This window comes from Silene latifolia, chromosome 7 (genome assembly GCF_048544455.1).
Source record: "Silene latifolia isolate original U9 population chromosome 7, ASM4854445v1, whole genome shotgun sequence".
NCBI lineage: Eukaryota > Viridiplantae > Streptophyta > Magnoliopsida > Caryophyllales > Caryophyllaceae > Silene > Silene latifolia.
Window position 1 is genome coordinate 35,099,570 of NC_133532.1, and position 14,625 is coordinate 35,114,194.

General features: G+C 34.1%; 1 long non-coding RNA gene across 1 annotated transcript; it reads right to left on the reverse strand.

Moving 5' to 3' along the window:
- Positions 1–6,085: 6,085 nt before the first annotated feature.
- LOC141591010 (uncharacterized) lies at positions 6,086–11,404 on the reverse strand. Its single transcript, XR_012520593.1, has 5 exons — positions 11,228–11,404; positions 9,363–9,443; positions 8,442–8,526; positions 7,575–7,701; positions 6,086–6,147 (listed from the first exon to the last, which is right to left on the reverse strand). It is a non-coding gene; the product is annotated as an uncharacterized LOC141591010 (long non-coding RNA).
- Positions 11,405–14,625: the final 3,221 nt, after the last annotated feature.

Sequence of the window (14,625 nt, forward strand, 5' to 3'; positions counted from 1 at the left end):
TGAACAATAGGGTTGCATGGCTAGTTTAGTAGGTAATCATTGTGTTTACCACTAACAAAATCAACTTAATTTAAGCCTAATCCTCCTCTTAATTTCGGCACTTTCATAAAATGTAATCCATTTTATTTTTGTCAATTTGTCAATATGTCACATGTCATATGTCACATAAAATTGTTATGTATTTCTAACATATTAAAAATCAACGTATTAATAAAAATACGTCATATACAAAATCGACTTAGTAATTCATAATTACTTGTACCAAAATATTTTACCAATTATAAATCACAACAAATTGTATTTATAATAATTCATTCAAATTCAATTGTTTCCTTAAACAATAATTTCATCTGAGTAATGATACAATTCGATTACTCAGACCGTATCTCATTTAATCGAATTTCAATGAGATACGTAAATATTACTTCCAAAATCGTCCGTCAATTTTAAATAATTTAATTGACTCGTAACGTTATACGATCACTTAAATGATCAATTAAGAGTGTTGCCCTATAGGTATGACCTAGGGGATCAACTGATCACCATCGTCGCACGACAGTAATGTCAAACTCTAGTCAGCCAATCATTACCGATATGTGTGGACCAGTTGACAGTAAATATTACTTCCCAATTGTATTCTTTATAATGAGACTTAAACATGTGATCATCATGATCAACAGTTGTGATCGCATTATTGTCGGAGGACACATATTCCAACAATGCCTTTCCAAAGACTAGCTTGTAAGGGGAGGCTCCTATGGGAGTCTTATAGGCCGTCCTATAAGCCCAAAGAGTGTCATCAAGCTTCATACTCCAATCCTTACGAGTCTTGTTAACAACCTTCTTAAGAATTTGTTTGATCTCTCTATTCGAAACTTCAACTTGACCGCTTGTTTGGGGATGGTATCCCAAACCGGTTCTATGTTGAACACCATATTTTGTCAAAAGAGAGGTGAGCTTCTTTTCATGGAAGTGTGTCCCACCATCACTAATGATTGCTCTAGGGACTCCGAATCTTGGGAAGATTACTTTCTTGAGAAGCTTAGTAACCGTTTTGGCATCATCGGTTGGAGTAGCAATTGCTCCTACCCACTTTAATACATAAACGACGGCTACCAGAATGTACTTATTTCCTTGAGATGATACAAATGGTCCTTGGTAGTCAATTCCCCATACATCGAAAATTTCTACCTCCAATATTCCTCGTTGTGGCATCTCATTTCTACAAGAAATGTTCCCGGTTCTTTGGCAAGGATCACAATAGAGAACAAATTCTCTAGCATCTTCAAACATGGTAGGCCAAAAGAAGCCCGATTGAAGAACTTTAGCAATAGTTCTTCGTGCTCCATGGTGTCCTCCATAAGGTGATGAATGGCATCCTTTTAAAACACCTTGAACTTCCCATTGGGGTATGCATCTTCGGTAAAGTCCATCACTACATTCCTTGTAAAGATTTGGATCATCCCAAAAATATCTCTTCACTTCAAACAAGAATCTCTTTCTTTGATTGTAGTTCAAGTTTGGAGGAAGAACTCCTCCAACAATGTAATTAGCATAGTCGGCAAACCACGGTGTGGTGTGCCTCTCAAGTTGTGAATGGATGGCCATCAAGATATCATCGGGGAAAGAGTCATTGATCGGTGTCTCTCCCTCATAATTGTGGAATCGAATTCTTGACAAGTGATCCGCTACCACATTCTCGGCTCCTTTCTTATCTCTTATCTCCAAATCAAATTCTTGGAGTAGCAAAATACATCTCAACAATCTTGGTTTCGCTTCTTTCTTTATCAAGAGATGTCTAAGAGCACGATGATCCGAGAAAACAATCACTTTTGATCCAAGCAAATAGGAACGGAACTTGTCTAGTGCATAGACAATGGCAAGGGGTTCTTTCTCGGTAGTATCATAGTTCACTTGGGTGGCATCAAGAGTCTTGCTTATATAATAGATAGCATGCAAGGCTTTTCCTACCCATTGGCCAAGAACCGCTCCAACGGCGTAGTTACTCGCATCGCACATGATCTCAAATGGTAGTTCCCAATTTGGTGGTTGGATGATCGGTGCCGAGATCAATGCTTCCTTGATTCTATCAAAGGCTTCAACACACTCATTAGTGAATTGGAATTTGGCATCTTTAAGCAAAATTTGAGTAAGGGGTTTCGCAATGTTGGAAAAATCTTTTATGAAACGGCGATAGAAACCCGCGTGACCGAGAAAGCTCCGTACCCCTCTAAAATTCACGGGAGGTGGGAGTTTCTCTATCACCTCAACTTTGGCTTTGTCAACTTCGATGCCCTTTTCCGAGATTAAATGACCCAAGACAATACCTTCATTGACCATAAAGTCACACTTTTCCCATTTCAAGATAAGGCTAACATCTTCACATTTTTGCAATACAAGAGAAAGGTTATGCAAGCAAGAGTCAAAATATTTTCCATTAACGCTAAAATCATCCATACAAACTTCCATTATGGTTTCTAGATAATCGGAGAAGACACTCATCATGCATCTTTTGAAATTAGTGGGGGCATTATATAGTCCGAAAGGCATTCTCCTATATGCAAAAGTACCGTAGGGACATGTGAAAGTAGTCTTGTATTGGTCATCCGGGTGTATCGGGATTTGGAAGAATCCCGAGTACCCGTCTAGGTAGCAAAAGAATTTGTTAGAGGCTAACCTCTCAAGCATTTGGTCAATGAATGGTAGGGGAAATGATCCTTTCTTGTTGCGGAATTCAATTTACGATAGTCAATACACATACGCCAACCGGTAATCTTCCTTGTGGGTATTAACTCGTTCTTATCATTTGTCACCACCGTGGTACCTCCTTTCTTGGGTACCACTTGAACGGGGCTAACCCACAAAGAATCTGATATAAGATATATGATTCTCGCATGAAGTGGTTTCATAACCTCCGCTTTTACAACTTCTTTCATATAGGGGTTTAGTCTCCTTTGGGCTTGGATTGTAGGCCTATGGTTTTCTTCTAGATGAATTCTATGCATGCAAAAATTGGGGCTTATCCCCTTATGGTCATCTAGACTATAACCTATAGCCTTTTCATGTTCTTTTAACACATCAAGCAATACTCAAATTCCATGACATATTCGTCTAGCTCTTCGGCTTGTATGATATGAGCATTGGTTACTTGTTCTTCTTTAGTGGATTGTGATGCTTCCTCGAGAATGTTATTTATCAACATAGATTGCTCATATGTGAGCTCTTTGTTGGCTAGAACGGCTTCTAAGAGGTCTACTTCCAATTCCCAATGCTTGTTTTTGGCCTCACTTGCTTCTAAGGCTTCCAATGCTTGCAAAGGGTCTTTGATGAGAGTAGTACTCATATGGTCTTCTACACAACAATCTATAATATCCATCTTGCAAAGTATACTAAGAGAAAAAGGTGAGAAGTACCTTGAGGAAGTGCTCTCCCTCAAGGTAAAGAAAGACACAACTAAAAACAATTAATGAAAATCAAATCAATTTAACACCGTCCCCGGCAACGGCGCCATTCTTGCAAAGTACACTAGAACTCTTGGTTGACGGATTTTCTTAAAATATATCTTTTAGCCCCAGAAATAATTATGGGCACGGTGGACGGATTCAACCCATATTTATCCCGTTGAGTCCAACCAATTTTTCACGCGTAATAAGTTTTATTACTCTACTTACCCAACGTAAAAAGTATGTACCTCGGTGATCCGAACCTACCTCTAATGAAGAAGGGATTCATAGGTGCTATTATTTGGTAAGGCTTAATCTCAATTTTAAATAAATGTGAGAGATCTTATCAATTTAATTGTCTATCACTATTAAGTGAACAAAATTGGTGAATGTTAGACGATTAAATCGATAACAACAAAAAAAAAATAAAACATGTAGTGACGATTTGGCATGAATGCAAAAATTTAAACAAGTAAGTCCTAATATGGCCACCTAGTTAATCTAATTAACCTAAAATTATTACACTTTGGAAACCAACTCCTTGGTCCCTAGAATCTTCATAAAAATGGCCTCCTTCTTTAGGATTTCGGAACGCCTTTCCGAAAACACCGTCTTCATGAAAACTCCGTCTTTAGATGCTTCATTTAATTACTAATAATTAAATTACATAACAATATCCTATTATACAATTTGTAATAAAATTAAAATAAAACTATTAATTAATTACAAATTAGGCGATACGAAATCGCAATTAATTACAAAACAAGTCGATATTTCCTTACATTTCGGGAAATACCAAGTTCTACCTATGTCCATATTAGGAAAAATTACATAATTATAATGCTAAAAACCATTCATCTAAATGAATAATAAAATGCATTATGAAAATATGTCATGCCAAATCGTCTAACTTACCAACAACGATCATTTGAGCTTGCTTTGACGGATTTTTTACCAATAAAAATTCATAATCAATTCTTAAAACAATTTTAAGATATGCTAATGATACTAAGCTGGTCTAATTTAAAAATAATTATTTTTACTAATTATCTTGAATTAATATGGGATTAAAATACAAATTATGACAAAAAGACATAATAATTCACAATTATTATGGAAAAATTTCATTTAATTATAAAATTTTTGTAAAACTAAATTTCAACGCCATGAACATTCTTTTATTACACCAAAAATGACATGCAAGTGAAAATTTTTGGTTTTAAAAATTATTTAAAACGATTTTACAATTTAATCCATAAAAGGGCAATTTTTACGATTTAATTCTAAACCAAACCATAAAAATTGAAATAACTTAAAATTAAAATTTTTTACATTTTGGAACAATTTCCAGGAACTAAAAATTCAAAAATTTCGAGCCCAAAAATTAAATCAATATTTATTTGCAAAATAACCATTATTTACCAATTTTTATCAAATAAAAATCAATAACTATCTAAATTAATCACATTAACTTAAAGTATCTACTTATCTTATAAATAGAACATGCATGTGGTTATTTCTAAATAAATATGCATAAAATTAACATGCAACCCAATTTAATTAACTCTTAATTAATTTTAATGCATTTTTACTCAATTTTATGCCATTTTAAGTTATAAAAAGTGGAAAAATATAGCAAAAATCAAATTTTCATCTCATATCATCCTAAGACCAGATTATATATATGCAAGACCATATTATGTGATAAAACTAATTTTAGTAACATAATATCAATGTTATTAATTTATCTCATAAATTACTAAAATCGTCTTAAGACAACATCACTACTACACATACCTTGCATTGGTGACGCTTTTTCAGGCGTTTTTCGACGCTTTAAAGCGTCAGTTTTTTTTTATCGACGCTTTATAAAAGCGTCAATTTTTGGGCCGTCGGTATTTTTTGACGCTTTTTTTAGTCAATAGTTATGATGCTTTTTAGCGTCTTCATGGACTATTGACGCTTTTAATTGTCAACAAATGTGACGCTTTTAAACGTCTTCATGGACTACTGACGCTTTTAATTGTCAACAAAAGTGACGCTTTTAAGCGTCTTTGGTGGCTATTGACGTTTTTTTTTGTCAACAAATTTGATGCTTTTAAACGTCTTCATGGACTATTGACGCTTTTAATTGTCGACAAATTTGACGTTTTTAAGCGTCTTCAGCGACTATTGATGGTTTTATGTGTCACTCGATGAGACGGAATTAGGCGTCAAGTATTTATATATTGACACTTCTTCTTGTCACGGTATAATTTCGGCTTTTTGATTTCTGATAAAATTGTACGTAGAAATTAATTAAATACACCTATAAATAATATAGTACTACTAGCTATCATTACTAAATCATAAAAAAAAAAAACATAATGCAATATACTCCGTATATAATTAATAACGTACCCACGTACTTTTATAAATAATCATACGTTTGTTACATATACCGTCTCCGTCACAAATACTATAGCTAGCTAGCATTGACAATTTAACTAATATAAACTAGTACGTAATTTATAGTACAACAAAATCAAAAATATCAAAAGGGATCCGGAAGATAGTAAAAGTCCAAAAAATCGTAAAAAATTCTACATAACTAGCTAGACAAGGACGCTGAGTATAGTTTGAATGTGGTAGGGGCTTCAATCATGAAGGCGCATCTTCAATCAACATTTGAAGGGGAATCATCACCATCTGATGAATCTGAAACCTATAACGGGCAAAGAAAATATAATTTATATGAATATATTTGATTAGTACATATACACTTCACAAAAATGTTTCAAAATTGTGCTGAATAGAATTACCCATCGAACGGTAAGAAGAGAGAAAATTAGCGAGAGGATGAGACTACTAAACAATATTCAGATTCAGCTCAATAAAGCACAAAAACAATCACAATCTCGGAAAATTATAGCGCAAGAAAAACTTGATTAGAGGACAATTAACTAAATATAGTTAGAACTCCCAATAATAGAAATAAGTTAGAGTGGCAAAGACAAACTCCACCAATTACAACACAAACAAAGACACCACGAGGCACAAGCAAACTGTGAAACTCAATGGAGAAGAAACATGACCTACTCACAACATTTATTTGGGTTAGGAATGAGTAGCGAGGAGGGTGAATTCCACATATTAAGCGGCATTTACACTAAAAGGCAAAATGTGCATAGTGAAAATTAACATCATGAAACTTTCCATTCTGATAACATCGGAAGACTATTACAAAGTAATTTCTTCCTAGGTGTTGGGAATTTTCTACCTTGTATCATCACTATGCATTATAAAACATTCTAGTCAGATAATAGATGTCGAGTTAAAAAATATACACTAGTTGATTTTTATAAAATTTCCGAATATATTTTAGTTAAAACGTGACGGTAGAGAGGTCTGTTATAAGACTTTCTCAAGGCAGTTTCATTCCTGGAAGAACATAAAACATAGTGGGGAGGTTGTATGTCTGATGATTCTATCCCAACTTGAGCATTATATATTTTGGCTGCTTGAATAATTCTTTTGCGTAAACTGTTGGGAATAAGGAAGAAAAACCAGTCTTCTTGACTTATAAAAAGTCTCTCACTTGTTGCCCACGATTACATAAAATATTTAAAAATTTTTGATGAAATGAAAGTGAGATACTAACTGAAAGGCAAGTAGATCAGTAGCATTGTGCAGTTACTGTCAGCCGTATGCAGACCGACACAAACCTTCATGTTCGAACACTGGAATAGTGGGATGTATTGTTATGCTAGTATACTACCAGAAGTCAAGAACCCAATGCAACTGCTGCAACTGAAAACCCAATCCAACTGCCCAGTTTCAGTCACATTATATTGTAGGAGGGTAAAAGCACCGGCATTCTACCCTAAGTCACTGATTTAGGGGAAAAGCACCTTCTAAATTGCATTATGACCAAGCTATCAACAAAAGAAGCAAAATTACACATGAATGCAGATTCAACGAGGGATTCACCAAGCCCAATTCAATGAGGGATTCATCAACACCAAAATACGTCGGGAATGAGTAGCGAGTAAGGTGAATTCCACATATTAAGCGACATTCACACTAATAAACAAAGCAGGGCTCTCGGCCATGGCAAAAAAAAATATAAGAAGTAAAAAAAATTACGCATACCTGTGTACTGCCCATGTTCATGTTCAAGACTGATTTTGCCATGTCTATAACTTCAGGCGTAATTGCAAACAACAATCTATGTAGTTGGAATGGTCGTTTGACAATTTAATCCGACTTGTATCCATGTCTACACACAAAAAAAAAAATACACATCTATATTGATTAGACGTGTATAATATAGTGTCCTATTGTAGAAAAAAAAAAAATTACCAACGTCCCTAGATATAAATAGTAGGATTTTTCTTTCTAACATACACTACTACTACTACAAAAAAAGAATAAGTAACACCTAATAGAGAACGGTTAAGTTAAATAACCGTTCCCTTGTAGTAAAGAGAATGTTTGTCTTAAATAAGCGTTATGTAAAAAAAGAATAGAGAGCACTCCTTATATTAATCGTTATCTAAACTCATCCTTCAAAAAATAAAATAATAGTAAAAAAAAAAAAAAAAAAAGTAAACCAAGTAATCCAATCTCCCCAACCGCCTCTTCTAACCCACTATAAGTTAACAAAACACAGACCTGAATTCATGCTCTAGGAAATAAAAAAGGAGACACAGACGTGAGAGCAGTCAAGAACCCAAGACGAAGACGAAGCATATTACAGAATGTATATTACAGAATAGAGACAAGAGAGTAAGTCCAAGACTCTAGGCTCTAATGAAAAATAGCAAGTGTTCAAATTAACTCAGCAAGAAAACCAGCAGAATTAACCCCGTTACTAATATAAATAATCCTTGCTTAAGAAACCAACATCATACAGGAAAATAGCAATAGATGACACAAGTAAACAAGAATGAGTGACATTGATCACAAAAAATAAAATACCTACTTTGACGAAGTGAGAATTATTTGATTTATTGTTACCTGATATCCCAAAATTGATTTAGAAATTTTGAAACGAAACCAACAATTTAAGTTAGCAGAAATATCCACAGCATCCACAGCAGCCCTGTGATTCAAAATGGAAAAACTTTTATCACTTTATCAATGACAAGATTGAATATTTTCAGAATGTAAATTAAGGTCTATAATCTTTCATCCAGTTTTTGCATTAGAATTCCTTAAAATTAAGACAGCGTTTAAATCTGAAAAACAACAACAATAACAAGTACAAATAACTCAGAAATATTCAACCTATTCCAAAACTCTAGCCATTTAAAATAAAAAAATTCTTTCTTCAAACACACGCACGTCTTAGACCCAAAACCAAGTCCATGTAAGAAGTCTGATTATTAAAGATGCAGAAAGATATTGTTTATACTTTTCGCCTCTGCTACTCATTTACTCAACACAAACCAGAAACTTAATTACCGCATTAAATTCTTGACATAATAATGGTACTCCAAACTCTAGGGCCTGAGAGCAATGTGCAAGACCATTTCATTTATTTGTACTGAGCTTTCAATTAGAGGGCAAGAGCATGATGCTATGCGTAGATGCAATATTCTTTCGGTTACACTAATGCTTCAAAAGCTATCATTATATTCTGGAATAAAATGGAGAAAACTTTGTCCTGATTGCTTATGCAATAAATCATGTAACCAGCTTTTTAAAAAAAAAAAGGAATTGAAATGCTAATTGTAGAATATTATTCGTTACGATATACTTTACGTCATCTCTACAATCAAAAAATCAACTAGAGCTGCTACTAATGTCAAAAATATCCCATCACTCAATCAGCCACCACCATCTTCATGAATATATAGACAACAAACAAGAATGACTGGCCTTGATCACAAACAAAAAAAAAATCAACTAAAAGAGAATTATTTGATTTATTGTTACCTGATATCCCAAAATTAATGATTCGGAAACTTTGATACAAAATCAACAATTTCAGTTAGCAGCAATAGTGCCAAAGTAGCCCTGTGATTCAAAATGGAAAAACACTGACCAAATTGTTAGACGAAAAAAATTATAACTAAACAAAATTAATAATAAATGTGGGACTGAATTAGTGGGAAGGCACGAAGTTGCTAAAAATTCAGTTATGGTTTAATTTTTGGTATGTCAGAGAAGTTGCAGCAAAAATTGTAGCAAATTGTTTGTATGGAGCAAATAGGTCGATAATAAACTTGTGTACCACAACGACTACCCCGTCACTTGCACCTATGATCCGTAGATCCAGAGTAAGACTCCATTGGCAATAGGCTTGTTTCCAATGATCAAATGGAGTGGAACAAGGTTGACAATCAGTATAGTTGACAAGATCTTCCCTCATGCTCCAATCCAAATTAAAAATAAGTAAAAGACGTAAAAAAACTCAAAAAAGGGTTATTTTATGGAAATAATCCAAACTATACCTCCCCTTCTTATATTAATCCATATTAACGTTTAACTCTCACAATAATCCCAAATATATAGGTATCCTCTTCTTAAAATAAACTAAGTAACCGAATACCTACTACTCAGGATTTTTTTTTCTTTTTTTTATACTCATATAATCACTTCCACCATTATTCCATTAGTTCCTAAAATCACCCACTTTAATTCACAACACCAAATTCTTCTCTCCATTAATACCAACAAATAAACCACCACAAAAAACCCCTAACCTCCACCAATCCCACCACCAAGCTCTTCCCGTCAACTCCAACAAGCCAATAGCTAAAACCAACTCTCACTGTTTCTGTTCATTCTTACACTCTTTTTCATAGTAGTAGACAAATAAAAATAGAAAGAGATGGCAAGTTCACAAGAACATCTTCACTGTACTGTGTGATTTAAAAAAAAAAAAAAAAACGATGTCTGGAGGCTTGGAGCATTAGTCTAAATTGTGCTCCCCAAAATTTTTATTCAACCCATCTTGTGAATTGTGACTTTGATGCTAAGGCTTATGGTGCAGTAAATATTCCATTTTTTTCGAGAATTTCTGTCAATATGTCATCTTGTACTTTGGAGATACTACTTTCTACATGTGTTTTTAATCTTGAGGATCGTTCGCAGGAACTAGAATTTTAGAAATTTACACTGAACGTACAAAGTAGATGGCACTTTTGCGAGAAGGTAGTAAATTGTAGACAGTAGGTTCACCCTACCTACAGTCACCATGCTCACAAGCACAAAGTCCACATAATAATCACCCATCTCAAAAGAAACCACAAATTAAGCAACTCAACAAACTAAAAACAAAACATAATAGCTCTACAAAATATCCCAAATCAGTCCAGCACCATATTACCCAAGCAAAAAACCATAAATGCTTCCATGAACAGAGAAAAAGCATTCCTAAAATCAAAAACATCTCCAAACACCTTAAAAAATTATACACACAAAATGAGAAAGCCCCAAAAGCATTCGAAATGTAGTACTCGAAATCAGTTAAATTAGAATCAAAATTAAACAAACAAGGAAATTGAATTCATCCTCCTCATCCACCGCCACCACGAGTTCATAGTTTTGTATGTAAATCAGGTCGCAAAGAAAAATAAAAGCTCGCTTCAAATAAGAAAACAGACGATCAAATCCCAAACATATGAATAAAAATCACAACTTTGTGACTTACGAGTAATTGGAATTATCAAACAATAACTTAATCGTCTTTGCTGATGATCGAAATTATGAAGCACGCCCATAATTCGTTTAAATCAATTAAGATTACCATCAATAACATACAAGAAATTGAAAATGAATGAGAAGTAGAACCGTACCTGAATATGTAATAGGCAGATGATTGTATATTTGTGATCGATTTGGAAAATTAGAAGTGATCGGCGGATTGAATCGTTGATTTTGCTGATGATCGATTGAAGAAGTTTAAAGGTTAGGGTTTTTTATTCTTAAGAGAATGACATAGATTAAAGTAGTGCGCTGATCTCAATAGGGGATAATAGACTAATTAGACTAATAATGGGTATAAGCGGGATTATTGAGTAAATTTTAGGAAAATTACGCCTTTTTACATAGTATATGGCGGTTTTCCAAATAAAAAAAATTAGAGGGTTATTTTATGAGGTTGACGCTTTATGAAAGCATCAATATGAAAGTGTCATCAATGTAAGGGATTTGTAGTAGTGCATGCATGTATGTAACAATGCTCTGATACCACTTGTTAGTTATTTAGACTAAATTAATACTCATCTTATGATATCAAAATTAAAAATTACTTTAGGTGGTCTAAATCTACATGCATGCATAGAATATATATAAAAGAGATGGTATAAAACCATCTTAAGACAAAAATTCCTTACAATGGTTTAAGGCAAATAAGGGCACTACAAAGGTCTCCTACCTTTGTAATTCTTGAGCTATATGAATGTGGATGATCCTCCAAATACACCAAAATTACCAAGATAGGTAATCTCCTAAGATGGCACCCAAGATTCAACCCAAAAATTACAACAAATAATATAGACTAGATATTGTTTGAGTATTAATATATGTATATTTGATATACTAACTTATATTATTACTTTGATAATATTGTTAGTTAATTTATATGTGATTTTAGACAAAAGGATGAAGGAAATAAGAAGGAAAAATTGGTCTTGTAGGGGTGTAGAAACCGGTTATGTATAGGTAATATAGACCAAATTTTTCCTTCAAATTTTTCAACCTTATAAGTGGTGTAATATGATGGGTATGTATAGGCTAAAAAATGGGGACAAAACTAAGTGGCAATTGCCACTTAATGGACACTTGGTGTCCTCTCGAAAAACCGGTCAAAGAGGACTTATATGGGTCCATTTCGGTTTTCGACATTTGCCCCACAAACGCTTATAAGTATTATATTTAATTATCTTACATAATTAAATATTAATTTAATTATTTAACACTTAAATAATACAAATTAACTACCAATGACTACTTAACTATTAAGTAATCATAAGACCATTTTATCAACATACAATGTGTCAATATTATCCCACTTAGCTAATTTTACAACCTCTTGTAAAAATTAAATAGCTAATTAACTCCACCTCAAAACATATTCACATATCGTATAAAATTAATTAATTAACAATTAATTAATAAATTCTAATTTATTATTTAAATATCACATAATTAAATAACAATTCTCCTTGTCCCGAGTTAATAACTCCTCATCAAATAATAACAATTAATTAATAAATTCAAAATTGACTTGCAAAAATTGAGAAGCTTTTTGAGAGGAAAAAAACCCTAGAGAATGAACCCTAGAGAAACCTGTGACACCCTCATTCATTGCGGAAAAATAAACACGTAATTCTAGAATAAAACTGCATGGATATGTTTGTAATAGGTTCATTTGGGTAAAAACCTGTAATTTTAAAAACCTGAACCTGTTATAAAAGTATCCAAATGGGAAGGTGTCAAACATGCAAGGTCTAAAATAAATCTCATTATAAAACATCGCTAAAGTCGCGAAACAAAGTTATACAACCCAAATATGATAAAGGGAGACATATGTCCCTAAAAAGTATATAACATAAAAAGTGTTTAAGGGTCATAATAAAATAAAGCCAATCTAGGTCCCAAGGTTACTTTGCTCGCTAGCTCGTCCATGTACCCCATATAAGCATCACCATACAATCAATCGCATTTTATACAAATACGAAAGCCACGGTCGGTGGGGAGTAACTCGAGTTCTCCCGACCACGAAATGTCATAATTAATATAACATGTAAACATAAGAATATGAATATGAATAACACATAGCCTTAGCATATAGATTCTAGACAATCGTGCTTATCATGTGAACAACCATATAACAACACATAGTCCTAGCATGTGAATACTAGACCGACTCATACTACACTATCATGTGAATCACATAACATCCGGGAATCCAAACTCTATCAACCATAGCCGGCTTGCATCTCACCTTCTATGATTCATAGAATCATCAAACAAGAAAGGACAATATATCTAGAGACAGGCATAAGTTCTTAGGACGGTCAATAGTCACTCAGAACTCGAGTCTATACCACGAGGTAAGGTAAACACCCTAGTCCTAAACTTGCGTTGAGACCTAGCGACATGCGGAAAATACCGCATCCAAGACCCATGATCACACACATGAGTACCCCTAAGGAGTCCACCAAAGGGTTGGCTAGTACTTAAGCTGACCACATACTTCTACGAGTACGTCAGGAGGTCATGCCCTAACTTGGATATAAACCCACCAAGCTAAGACACAAAGGCTATTAAGCCGCAAACATACACTCGTCAAAGACTATAATGGCCTATCTATGATGAAGGCCGAAATACTCACCTAGGACCTAGTCCCAGCTTGAATACTTTAGCCTACACCACACAAGACAAGTAGGACACCCAATTAACCATAAAAGGGGCAAAGAGTCCAAACTTGCACACACAAATGATCATACACACCCTAGCATATGAAAGGCTTCGCAAGAGCATATTTAGCTGACAATCCAACAATATCTCCAATATCAATAATAATCCAAATTCCAGCTAACCACTAGTACCATAATCCATGAGAACAAGCTAAAATGGCAAAGAGGCAACAAGACTCAAGCATAAGGCATCCAAAGCATCCAACAACCAACATGTGAAATGATAATTACAAATATCAAGGAATCAACATAAAACATCCAATGACAACCAATATCACCTCAAAGACAAACCCTCGACCCGAGTCCCGCGACGGGTCATCGGTCAAATCGAGGCTGACCGGTTTAAACCTAGTTTGACCAAACTCGTTCGGTCAATCTGGCCCAGCTCAGAGTCTTGGTCTACTTTGGCCCAAATCACAAAATTCATTACAATATCATTTTCATGCACTATTCCAATTTTTATCATGTGAAAGACTATCAACATAAGAAAATATATTCCAACTTACAAAATAATTAATTCCACAAAATTCTCGCATAATAAAATAGCATAAATAACCGTCTCACACAAGGGTAAACTTTTCTATAAATTTTATCGGTAAAACGACGCCATTTACTCATACGGACTCCGAATTGAGTGATTCAAGTGGCTAAACCACCTAATTTTTCGATGCCGTTCAATCTGTCATATTTTTGGAAACATTGGAAACCGTCTCGGTCCGGTACTGACGCGTTCCAGCCCAAAAACGGACTTGTCACAACACATAATTCCT